This window comes from Typopeltis vanoorti, chromosome 13 (genome assembly GCF_054136105.1).
Source record: "Typopeltis vanoorti isolate ZY-2024b chromosome 13, IOZ_Tvanoo_1.0, whole genome shotgun sequence".
Classification (NCBI taxonomy): domain Eukaryota; kingdom Metazoa; phylum Arthropoda; class Arachnida; order Uropygi; family Thelyphonidae; genus Typopeltis; species Typopeltis vanoorti.
Window position 1 is genome coordinate 3977460 of NC_143561.1, and position 14262 is coordinate 3991721.

General features: G+C 35.2%; 1 protein-coding gene across 1 annotated transcript in view; it reads left to right on the top strand.

Annotated features, from left to right (window-relative positions):
• The window catches only part of LOC150099893 (uncharacterized), a 203005-nt gene that overhangs the window by 91885 nt on the left and 96858 nt on the right, over positions 1-14262 (top strand). The window lies entirely within an intron of this gene.

Consider the following 14262-nt stretch of genomic DNA (forward strand, 5'->3'; position numbering starts at 1 on the left):
CAGACGTAGATTCCATTCAATTTTTTTTTTTTGGGAAGGGGGAAGGTTTCAGCCGATTCCAGTGCCGATCTTTGGCACAATTGAGCAAATGAAGCCGGTTATAGTGTAGTCGATTACCTGAAGGTGGTTCCTTAAGGCTGTAGAAGTTGCCAAGATATTATGCACTGCACTCATCATAAAAAGCTGTAAAAACAACTGAATATCATCATAAAAAACGACCGACTTTAATCGTTAGTGCGGAGCTTGTATGATTTGAGAGTTGACCATTAGAAATCTGTGATATGGAGAGACCAATCATGATACACACTCTTCAAATCAGACGGATGTATGCATGGGTATGACAGTTGATCAGAAAGCCATATTTACTGCCTGTAGAAAGTTTTTTCGCTTGCTTACAAATTACCTTACAAAAAAATTATATTCTGAAGCAAACGAAGTATGCTAATGAAGTATCTTCATGACTAGGCTACTTGTACAGAGGCTGATGTCTATTGTATACCATCCAATTTGTTAAACGTGGTGATATCATGGAGGAATACATTTTGCTGGTTTAAACTGATATTTCTTGTAGATCTTATAATTTAGCAAAATTCAACCTTGTATGAATGCAAGGTAAATTCTTGGTATGTAGACTTTTAATGTTTTTGTGTTGGTCTGTATTGGCAAAATACGTTCCCATCATCTTCACTGTCAGGTTACTTTACATAATAGTGTGCTCAGTGGAAGTGGCGCTTGCATCCTGTGCTAGGGGCTGCCAGAAGATGGACTGGTCTAGTCTAGTTGCTGACTGGAGGAACTTTTTTTCTGAGCCTCTCTTCAATCAGTTCCTGCGTTACTCATTCTTGCATGGGCAAGTGGGTTTTTCTCCCAGAAACTCGGGATTTTCATCCCTTACAGTTAGAAACTCGACTGTAGAACCACACTATTTCACACAATATCATATCCTATAAAGGTTAAGTAGAAAGAGATGGTAGCACTTGTTTGCAAGTCTTTTCATAGGCTGGCACTTATGATAGTCTTCGGTCAGCTATCTCTGATTGGCTACTGATGGAGATTGAACTGCCCACTCAGTCTAGTAGGTTTAAACGAACTAGCCTATTTCCTATAATTTCCTATAAGAGAATATAAGATATTAGCTAATTTAATTTGTATTTGCAGAGAAGTTACTAGTAAATAAAAGGTTTAGATTTTTTTTTATTTGTAAAACATACAGTACATCTTAATACAGTGGATGGGCAAAGAAATTTTTTTATCAATTTATATTTTTTTGTATTTTTTAAATTTGTTTTCGACCCACTCGAGAGACCAAACATTGATCTCTTTTCAAGCCACTTCAGACCTCCAATAGGATGCTATTAATAACAGCGATTATGTATCTCGAGTTGAACATCAAATAAACAGAATGCTGTCATTTACTTGAGTGAAAAATATAAAACATGTGGAAGCTAAAGCGAAATGTTTTTAGAGAAAATGAATCAAGAAAACAGAACATACAAAATCGGTCATGTAATGCATTTTGTAGGCTCTCCCACAATGCAAAAACATGTCCTTGTAAGGATGACAAAAACAAGGTAGTCAAAAACAGTCACGTTTACATATTCAAGCAAATTCACCATAAATCTCATACTATTTTATTTTATATAATAATAGTATTATATAATAATAGTATTAGGATTTTAGATAGTGGCAATGGTGTGCATTGCTCTTCCCCGATGCCGTTTACCATCATTCATAGTTTTGGGTCAGCTATTTCTGACTGGCAAAGGGTAGACTGGTTGACCCTCAGTTTCCAAGTTAGAGCTAAATGGCCTTGCCTGCTTCTTTTAAGGAATAAGACATTAGCGAGTTTACTTATTTTTCTGTATTTTCATTTGAAACCTCTTGATAATTTATAAATAACATGCTTTCTGCTTATTTCAGATTAAGTAATATCGGTTAAGTAATTTGAGATTCTTATATAACTGATAACCCATTGCATAGTAATCCCAGATTACCCAGCTGACATCCAGCCACAGTAATGATATGCCATAGGTTTGAATTTCATTAAATACTTTCAAAAAAAAAAAAAAGTACTACGCCTGATATATCAATTCAAAGGCACTTGTTCTTGCAAACAAAATCATATAGGCATCACTTGCGTTTATTTTTTGTCGCTCCGACACAAGATGGTACAAAGCTTATAGCAAATATATTATGACACCTCCAGGGAGTCCAAAGACTCATCGAGGGTGTACCAACAGCATCGAACGAATGATGCCCTTCCAACTACGAACAGCGCTCAAACTTGCTTAACTTTTTTCGTGAGCCATTAGTAGCAGAGGCTCTACCAATCGACCAACCTTTGCTGGCATATGTACGGTACACACTCAAGAAAAAAAAGTAATCTGTTGATTTAATATTTTTATTTTAAATTTTTTTATTCATCAATATCTTAATGCAAATTACGGATATATATCATATTAGACTGTTCTGGTCTTAGAGGTTTACCCGGCCTTCTTTCCAATTGGTTTGTATTTTGTTGTTTAGGAAGTCATGTGTTGGCGATTCAGTTTACACGTTCTATCCATTTTTGTTTATAAATGTTTAGTTTTCCTACTATTGATTTTTTTTTAGTTCTTTTAAAATATCTTTGTTCCTTTTTTGGTCTAATAATGTGTATTTTGCAGTTCTCATAAATCTCATTTCACTTGTTCGTCCAAATTTCACTGCCATATAATATATATAATATAATAATGTGGGCACTGCTCAAGTATATTTCATTATTACATACATACATAACACCTCCAGGGAGTTTCTTTTTTGCACTACACCCTATGTCCAAAAACAAACCGAACTTTTCGAAAATATAAACTAGTTGCGCCACCTGTTGTATCTTTTTGTTGTCGAAATCGGCAACCGTCACGATATTCATGCCGAACGCGATGAATTCTCGCTATCAATCGCTTCAAAACTTCGAAATAAAACTCACCATTGACCGCTCAGCCAGGAGGAACGAATTCTTTGTGGCCATCTCTTCTTCTTCTTGGTGGAGACCACCAGAAGAGGCGATGGCCCTCTTCTGGTGGTCTCCAATCAGCACTCTGTTTCAGGCTCATACTCAAAACACTACGTTTCATCACCAGTAACGATCGTTTCAAGGAAGTTTGAGTCCTTACGAGCGGTCTTAATGAGGTTCTTGCAGCGTTCAATTCGATACATTTTTTGGTCATCGGTCAACTTGTGGGCAAGAAATCGCGAATTCAATTTACGAAGGCCCAAACTAAGAATAGGATGCGTACAGAAAATCACCAATGAAGAGCTCTATCAGAAGATACAACCAAAACAGAATCTAATGCAGAAAATTATAAAACAGAAGCTGCAATTATTTGGACACATCTGCAGAATGAGTAAGGACCGGAAGATAAAGACATTTATGTTTGGTATTTTGGATGGTTTAAACAGAAGAGGTAGACCATACAGAGGATGGACAGACGATATAAAAGACTGGTGTGGAATGGATGTACTAAAACTGCGACACTGGACAAAGAAAGGTGGAAGATAGTAAAACAGGCATCAGACATCAACGGGCAGTGAGCCCATGATTCACGATGATGATGAAACTCAAATGTGCAGTTGATTTCGTAATCCCCAATTCATTTTCAATCAGTCTCACGTACGATTTTGGGTTTTCTTTGATGAAATCACGCACTTTTTGGATGTTAACTTCGCTCAGTCCAGTTGTTGGATGGCACGGCTTTTCGTCATTCTCTAGCGTCTCACGACCACTTTGAAATCGCTTAAACCACTCGTAAACCTGAGTACGGGATAAGCATTAATCACCGTATGCTTTTTGAAGCATTTGATGCGTTTCGGTAACTTTTACCAAGTTTAACACAAAAGTCAATCAATCGCAGCTCTGTTTGAAACTAATTTTCCGACCGTTCGTCAAAACACAGTCACTCTTGGCACTATAACTCGGCTTCTAATGAAACAAATGTTATCAACAGTTGACACAACACTAATGAAGGTTGCCGCTTTCGACAACAAAAAGATACGACAGGTGGCGCCACTGGTTTCTTCTATTTTCGAAAAAGTTCGGTTTCTTTTTGGACAGAGGGTGTATATTTGATTTGAGTGTTTTATTTATAAAGCCTATAATCTGTAAAAATTTCGAAGGTTTCAATTTTATGTCTTTTTCTCCTTTATATATTTCATATCCAAGATAACTGAAAGTATTTATGTTCTATTATTTTATTATTAATAACTATTTTACTTCTAACTGGAGTTTGTTCACAAAATGCCAGTTTTTAGTTTTATCTATGGATATTTTCATTCCAAACTGTTCCATTGTAACGTTTAAATTAGTGGTATCTCGCTAATCTGAACTAATAAAAACCGTGCTCGTTCTGAGTAGCGAATTTCCTCCCAAGACAACAATAACTAGCGTTTAAGAGAAAAATAATCAGATTCTAATGGTACATCAATTAAATTATGTAAATAAATGAAGTAACTGATAGAAAAAAGCTGTACTGTAATGTAAATCTTAAAATAATACAGTATACAAGTTTATTTAGTAAAAAATTTAGTTTGTATCTGTATTGTTGAGGATTCTGATTTAATAAAATTGCGTAAAAAATAACACTTAATTGTACACAACACACACACAAAGTTTCACATTCACAAAATAATATAATATATAATACAAAAAAAAAAAAAAAAAGCTCGAATCGGAGCTGCATTAGCAACAAAATTTTGTAGAATGGCGTATCATTCTGCTTAGCCCATTCAATACACATATTAAAACTGTCAACTGCCTCTTCAAGTTTTACTTTTTTTTCTTCGAGTTCTTTATCATCAATATCTGTACAGTCATATTTATAATTCCAACATCTGGATTTATATTTTTAACCAAATTATGCACGTTTTGAATTTCCTCTTTTTTGTGTAGCAGCGTAGTTATACTGTATTGTAATAATAATAAAATAAATAATAATAGTTAAAATAATTATAACTAATTACTTATATTAATAATATTAAACGTAATAAATAAAACTTTTTTTTTTTCTTTCAAACCGCAGTTTGGATTACTGGAGGGTTCGGATTAGCAAGATACCACTGTATTATCTTGTTCTTAGTAAATTGTCTTCCTTATCTGATCATCTGCAAATAATAGCATATTGATTGTTATTCCGGGAAATTTCTTATTGTTTAACTGTTTTAATATTTCACTAATATATAAATATTGAACAGTGTTGGAGACAGAGGACATCCCAGTCTTATTCCTTGGTTTATAATTGTTTTTCGGACATTTTTTTTTTCTTCATTATCTTTGTATATATTCAATATTGCATATAGTAAAATATGAGGTATATTTATTCTTTGTAATATAATATGTCAAACAGTATACATCTTTATTTTGTCAAATGCTTTATCGAATCAATAAACAAAAGATGGGTTTCTAAATTAAATTCTCTTCTTTTTTCTATAAGTTTTAAACAAAAAGCTGCATCCATCGTAGAGCGTCCTTTTCTAAATCCATTTTGACATTCTAATATTTTTTCACTGCATATTTTTAAATTTTCATTAGGTGTTCTGCTAAATATTTTGTAGCATGTGTTCAATAAATACCTCTGTAATTAGCAGGTTTTATTTCATCTCCTTTTTTAAATATAGTATAGGTATTACTATACAGTACTTGTATCCCATTCTATTGGTATTTGTCCCTGTGTATATATATTTTTTATTTGTACAGGTATCCCTCGATTAACGCGGTTAATTAATCTCTTGATGTTACCGCGTTTAATCAAATCTAATAATCAACGGTAAAAATTAAAATTCGTCCATGATCGATTACTGCATTAATAATTCGTTTTATATGGTACCCTTTTAGGAAAGATAAAAAATGAATGCAAAGTAAATGTTTAATAAATACTTGTACCTACATTATTTACGGCAATTTTTTTTTTTTTATCAAAAGAAGCTATCAAGAGTCGTTTGAACAGTTTTAGTTTTATTTTCTTATCGGCATAAATTCTACGATAACAAGCGAAATGACTCTCCAGACCTCGGCAAACAAGCAATAAAACAAAGAAAAAACACTGCAAATATAATACATGATGGTACAAATTAAGTGGATATTGAATCCAACATTATTTCATAGCCGAATATAAACTACAAGAGTTTCGTGCCGAATATATATAGAAACTAAAAGTTTCGGGGGATGCAAACATAAGCAACCTTATGGGCAACTCATAGTAAAGGTGGGGTTAGCTCCAGATCATTTTCTTTTTAGTATTTTCCATAATGTAAAGCACATCTCCTAGAGGTGATGTATGATAAATAAGCCTTTGGCTCTCTATTTCAGTAATACGTGATGGTTTATTTTCAGTTACAATCTAGAAATTATTGAACAATGAAAAAAAAAAAAAAAAAATTTAAACCAATACTATACTGACATCGAAGGTCGCGGTATCTCAGATAGAATTTACTGTCAAATATCACAAACCTTTACATAACATGTGTCAACCCAAACTGACAGCAAAAAACAGCGCGGATCACTCGTAACATATGAATGCACAGCTACTCATGACCTCCAAGCTATACACTGAATTGTGTAGAATATTTATATAAATTAAACATTTTGTTTGTATCTGTCAGATCAGCTGCGAGCTCCGCAGGGTTAAAGACGCGTTAATCAACTCTTGACACGTATATCAAGGGATTGCTGCAATTAATTCCGCCGCGTTAATCAAATTACACGTTAAGCAAGGGATACTTGTATATAATAATTTTTATTTTATTACTTTATTTTGTTTATTTATTATGACGACCTGAAAGTTGTAATCTTTTGAGGAATACTAAATGGGATGACTGTTCCACAGAATCAACGATGGAATAAAAGGTGAATGCAAGGTTTGGTGAGACAGCAATTTAATTATGTTGGGCAGCTGTTGACTCGCATTAGTATAGGTTTAGCAGACTTGAGTGATGAATCTGCTGAAGAGCACCCATGAAATATCTGCAGAATACACAAAATGAAGAACCTGACCATCTATGGCTGGAAAGAGAACTGGTGAGAAAGGGGTTGTCATTTATCTAAACTGCCCTCATCTGAACATCAGGAATTTTTAGGGATCTTATGTGCACCACCAAAAATGCGAGAGGTTGGACCGATCTGCGATTTGTATCAAGCAGCTGAACAGATGAAAAGGATGCCAAGTTTTTTGGAAGCTGAGAATGCTATAGAAATGATATGACTGTTCCAGGAAAAGGCAGAAGTGTCAGACCAAAAAGCAAGATCTGGCCGAAGTAAAAAATTAGTTTTGAAGCATTCAGGGTGATTGGTTGGATGGTATGGTGATTGGTGTACTGATAGACGATTGTGAAGCTTGAAATGTTTGAACAATGCAGGATTTGTCATATGAACAGGAGGAACAGAAATACTATCATCAGCAAATTAAGCGTAAGGTTTAAAGTCAGGAAGAGAAGGTCCTTTATGAAGAATAAGAGGGTAGGTGGAATACTAGAAATGAGAAAAACTATCATTAACAGGAAAACCTGAAAAGAGAACACCCTCCACCATAACACAGTGAAAGACCCTGTGAGAAAACTAGAAATTCACTCACAAAGAGTAAAAGACATATAATAACAAGCAATTTGCTGAGGTCCTCAATGCTAAACCCCATCCAATGCCTTGAGACTGCCTTTGCAAGGAACCTGACTTAGCCATGTTGTGCAAGGTATATGCTTCTGTACAGACTGTGTACAAAGCTGGAGTTTTATCTTGAGCTGCTTATATGCTTTTCTTTTTTGTTTGGTTCACCATTGCATATAGCTTGATAAACATGCCATGGTTACCTGGCAAGATGACCAAACAGGGTAGGAAACGAAGGAACTCATTCTAACATGGATAATTTCTGTAACATGATCATTATAAGCATCTGGGTTTGGAGAACAGAAGCAATAAGACCACAGAAAGGAGAGCAAAAGATTCAACCATCCCACTTTGCATTGTTGAGCCAAAGGATATGAGGGTTGTGAATGAGTGAGAAGGTAGCATTCTACTAGAGATGAAACTAGTATGAGATTATGATCTGCATTACCAAGAAAAGAGATTATTACAGGTCACCTCAACAATGTACTTGTCAAAAGGAGACCTGATTAACCTCAGAATAGGGTGGAAGGATATATAATTTTCAGGTGTTCTGGTTGGTACATTAACAGTTTTCCTTAGGTAGCTGTTTATAGCAAATAGCTTAGCATCTCTTATAGTTTGATCAGTGGAATTGGAAAAATGGGAGCCATTTTGAACTAGACGTAACCAAGGATGATCACTTCACTGATATGGCAGTTGGATTGCAGGATGTCAAGCAACAGATAAGAATTCAGCCATCAAAACAGTTTTCAGAATTGACAAAGTGTAGACAGACTGCAGATGAATGATACATAATGAAATCTTAAGCTGAGAAGAATCAAAAGAGAGATTTCAGTTTGGGCATCCTCTGACAACGAATTCTCAACTTGTCTACATAATGTGTATTCCATAATCCTGATATCTTTAACACTCTCATAAGTGCTCTCCACTATATTAGTGTCATTACGGAAACCTGTAATGTACTATAATGACATGGCTATTATTTCAAGTTTTCCTGGAGCAAAAATCAAGAACAAATGCAATTAAAAAACAAAAGTAAAAGATACTTGGATTATTACATAGAAATCTGTCTCCTGTCTTATTTGTTTCTATTATGGTGGCAGCTATTTTTATATAATACTGCTTTAGTATTTTCTCTAATTTTTCATCTTTGTGTGTTGTTCTTTTTAACATTCCACATTAAAATTTTGATAATTCAGTTGATAATTCAGAGAGCCTGTGTAGCTCAGTGGATGTGGCGTTTGCACACCACCGCACTTGGCCGCACGAAGGAAGGGTTGGTTTCGAGTCTAGTCGGCGACTAGAGGAAATTTTTCTAAGCCTTTTTTCGACCGGTTCCCGAGTTAGTCGATCTCTGGCACGGGCAAGCAGGTTTTTCCTCCCGGAAACTCGGGTTTTTCGTCCTGTAAACTCAAGAAAATCGACCGTAGAACCCACATTATTTCAGACATTAAATATATTGTGTTAGGGTTAGGTACCACGAGATGGCGGCACATTTGAGCCGTCTCTCTTCACTGCGTACCGCTTAATTAGTGATAGCCTTGGGCCATCTGTCTCTGATTGGGTACCAGTGGAGATTGAACTGCCCACTCAGTCTCCAAAAGTTAGATAGGGCTAAATGGCCTCGCCTACTCTCGTATACGGGAATAAAAAGGCGTTAGCTGATTTTTTTTTTTTTTAATTCAGTTGTATCTCTCGAAGATCTAGTGAAGTTACAAATATCAGAATCCTGTTAGTCAGGTGAGCTTATTTGTATAATAAATCGCTCTAGTATGTAAGCTAAGAACATTTAAAAAATATCATGGGCATCGGTTTGGCAATAATGAAAATAGATTTAGATTGTAGACTAAAGTGTTTCATTAACCTCTTGAAGAACTGGAAGCTAAGTACAGCAAGCAGTGTGATGCATACCAACACAAATGAATGAGTGCTAAACCCTGTTTAGGTGGTGTCCAAAATTATTACAAAATTTAATGAAGAGAACAAATGATAAAAATTTCAATCAATCCAACTGAATAAATCATTCCTGTGAAATTCTGTTCAAATAGTAGAGGATTGTCTTTAGGTTTCTTCAAGGTTGATTTTATGGTAGGCATATAATAAGCTGAATTTGTAATTGGGTTGGGTGTTGGTGAGAATTATGACTGAAACATACTGCTGTTAGTTGCATATTCTTGACTGCATGTTTGGTAGATGAAAACTCTGGTGTGGTAATGAAGATTTCAGAAAAGTTGGTAAGAACTTGTTGGTAAATACAGAAATGGGTAGACAAGCAAACTATATTCTGCAAGGAGCAGCATGGGTTTACTCAAGGAAGGTCATGTTTTAGCAATTTGCTCATTTTATAACAATGTTACAGCCAGGTTGGATATTGGATTCACTATGATAATGTTGGATTTTGCTAAGGCATTTGATAGGATACCATACAAAAGGCTGTTCCATAAACTGGAGAATATGGGATTAGAATATAAACTCTTGACTTGGATCAGTGGATGGTTGACAGACATCAAAAAAGTGGTATACGGCAGGTGTGAATCTGCTAGATTTAAAGTGATCAGTGGCGTATCTCAGGGTTCAGTCCTTGGGCCATCGTTGTTCAATCTATACATTAATGACATCAGTAAGGATCTAACAGGAGATGTACAATTGTTTGCCAATGATGTGAAGATAGGCAGGGCAATCAGGGATGTTAATGATATCCAGCACTTACAAAATGATTTATATAGACTGGAAATTTGGGCAAATGAAAATGACTATCAGTTTAATGTAAGTGTAAAGTTATGCACTTTGACATGTGATTTCCAGCGGCATATATTATATTAGCGGGGTTATGCTACAAGAAACTGATGAGGCTAGGAATCTTGGCATAATGGTGGATAAGAGCTTAAAGTTCAAAGGTCACATAGAAAAAGTTGCAAATACAATCCAGAGGATAATTGCGATGTTGAAGTAAACCTTGACATGTAAGGTAAGGAAGTTATTTTGCCTCTTTATAAGGCTTTGATAAGACCACACCTGTTGTGTGCAGATTTGGTCTCTCATGTTCCAAGGTGATAAAGCAGCTGTGGAAAGGGTGCAGAGTTGCAAAGATATATCTTAAACCTCGACATGTAAGGTAAGGAAGTTATTTTGCCTCTTTATAAGGCTTTGATAAGACCACACCTGTTGTGTGCAGATTTGGTCTCTCATGTTCCAAGGTGATAAAGCAGCAGTGGAAAGGGTGCAAAGAAGAGTTGCAAAGATATATCTGGATTATGAGACTTAGTATTATATCTGGATTATAATATAATCCATACATTATAATATAATGTAATCCACACATTGCAAGTATGTGTAGATTACACTCTGGTAAACAGGAGAAAGAGCAGTGATATGATAGAAATTTATAAACTCCTGAATGGGTGTTATAGGATATTGTCTGATGAAATTTTTTGTTCTATGGAAAGTAGGAAGAGAACACGGAGACATCCATAGAAGTTAAATTTGTTCCCACTTAAGGAAAAGATAATAGCTATGTTTTTCTCTCACGGAGCAGTGAGTCAGTGGAATAGTTTGCCTTTAGGAGTGGTGCATCTAGTGTGAATTAATTTAAGAGAGTGTGACAGCTGATATGGGTCTCAGATAATAAAAATTCTACCACCTATATGGATGGTACAAGCTAATTTGCTTTCAAATGAAAAGTCTTTATATATATATGTTTCTCACAATCAAAAGGTAAACGGTGCAACATCCTCATGAATGCCCTAGGGTTTTTGCATAGTGAAAAGAATTTTGTCAACGGTATCTTCAGAATTCAGGTAAAATAGATAAAATATTTATATCCCAGTAGTGAGAGCAGTCATCATAATTGAACAGTTATGCCTGTGATCATCACATCGACAATTAAGTGAGCCTAACTCTCAATATATGGCTACGCTATACAGTGCACATAAACTATTTGCATTTCAAAATTATTTGTTAATTCCATAGTGCAAGCAGTGGTTTTATTATTATTTATTATTATTGTTCCGTGAAACTCCAAGGAGTCGACAGACTCATCGAGGGAGGCCCTAACATCATGTCTGGAACAACTATTCAACATTCACACAGTATCTATCATATCTTGCCTTGAACTCATTCACGGTCGTAGCACCCACAACAGACTCTGGAAGCTTATTCCACTCATTCACCACTCTCCAAGTAAAAAACCTAGCTCTAACACCCTTGTCAACCACGCTCTTGCCCAGCTTCCATGCATGGCCCCTAGTCCTCCCACCACCAGTCATATTTTCAAAAATATCTTCTGGATCAATCATATAAAAACCCTTTAGTAATTTGAATGACTCAATCATATCACCCCTCCTTCGCCTATCGTCCAATTTTTGCAACCCACAAATCCTCAACCTATTCTCATAAGGTTCATTCCACAGACCTGCTATCATCTTGGTCACTCGTCTCTGGACCCTCTCCACTTCCTCCCCATCACGAAGAAACCCTGGTGCCCATAACTGGGCACAGAAGTCCAGATGGGGTCTTATCAAGGCTCGATACAGAGGAACAACTTGTTTGTCTCTGCATGTTAAAGTATTTTTCATAAGCCAAGTGATTTGGTGAGCTGTTTTAGTCACTTTCGCAATGTGCCCCCTAAACTTCAACTCCCTATCCACCAGCACTCCCAAATCATCAATAGATAATTTTCTAAGCTTGGTATCCTTGTATTCACACTAGGAATTAGGGGATGTAAATGGATGAAAAAATTTAGCTTTCTTATATACATAAGAAAACCAAATTTTTTTCACTCTTAATTCACTGAGAGTGGCTTTCTTAATATATATGTATATAAATCAAGATTAAGAAAGCCTAAGGATTTCCATGCTATGCACTGCATTATAGAATCAGAAACCTGAAATAAGCAACATGAAACTCTAACGCTGGACTTCTTAGCAAAATTGTTAGTGTATCCGCTCTCCAACCAAAAAGCAGGTTCAAATCCTGTTTTGGACGTTTGTGAATGTCTTTATATAGATGAATTTCATCACTCAGTGTACGACCACTGCCCTGTTTATTGAAGGCCTGAAGTTCCGTATTTGGTCTCTGGAGTAGGGTTTCCAGACTATGTTAAAAATAAATAAAAAATAGAAAAATATATATGTATGTAAAATTAATTAAAATATTTTTAAAAAAATCTCAGGCCCACTCACTATACAAATGTGCTATAGATTTAACAAAAAATCTTTCACTAGTGGGAACCACATAAAATGTTCACACTGCTGAGTTCCAGTTTCTGGTTCCATGATGCTAGACTGCTGCCATAAGAGGAACATTGTAGATAAAATTCTAGTTGCCAACCAGAAGACCTTTTTCAATCAGTTCCCTTTGGTGGACGAAGGTTTTTAATTCTCCCAGAAAATTAAAATTTTAACCGTGCTTCTGTGAAAATCAACAGTAGAAATCTCATTATTTCAGGCAATAATACTCAAGACATTACTATCTGATCATGGTAGTAATACCTTGGTGGCAGTTATCTGCCAAACTCTTGTTCAGTCTCAATTACTGTGAATTTGTAATTGAGATTAATTTCATCAGCGTAGATGCGAATCAATTACTAGTAATAACTAGTAATTGATTCACAGCTAGGAATGAATCACTAGTCGCAAGTAATGGTGGAATTCAGAGACCTACTGATTTTCAAAAAAAAAAAGAAGTTAAGAGTTAAAACAGTTTTTGCTTACTTCCTGTTGAAAGTTTTTTCACTTGGTTATGCTATAAATTAAAGATACCAAGAAATTATATACTTGGTTTAATCCTTTATCCAAGTGTAAGCAAACAAAGTTTGCACCTGAAGTATTTTCAGGACTGGGGCAACTCATATATAGAAGCTAATGACTTCACATCATTTGCCTTAGTATCCCATAATGCAAAGCACATATCCTTATGGGTATGTAAAATGTTATGCATTATGGGAAGGGTCACTATCCAGACCGTTTCAATTTCAACCTTTATTGAGGTCTCTCCAGCGGGAAAAAGTTGGATAAACTTGGATAAAGGTCGAAACCGATCTGGGAAGTGACCCTTCCCATAATGCATAGCATTATACATACCCATAAGGATGTGCTTTGCATTGTTGGATCCTACTTCGTCTTAATCTATACCTTGGATCCGACATGTTATTTACTATGATGTTCTTAAACAAAATAGAAGGTTGCTAGTTGATTTCTAATTCAAATATAAAGAAAATTTATATTTAAAGACTGCACCACTTTATATCTGAATTAGTTCAAGAATTGAAGATAAACCAACTCACAACTCTCTCTCCTTTTAGGTGTTAATATTATATATACTGGCCGAGTATATTTAACTCACTTAATTTGCCCGTCTTGGTTCGAATATTTTATGAATGGTGCAGTAAAAGAGATTCAGGCAAAATACAACTTTTGATTAACAAAAACAAACATTTAATTTTAGAATCACAAATTATACACTTAAGATCAAATCAGTAATTAAGATATCACAAACATTTTAGCTTCTCTGATAAGTTCAATCATACAGACTCAAAGGTAAATTCGTTATCTCTAATAGTCTTCTCACAGTTCCTTAAGTTCCAAATACAATAAAATCGCAGTAACACCACTTTATAAGCAAAGACTTTT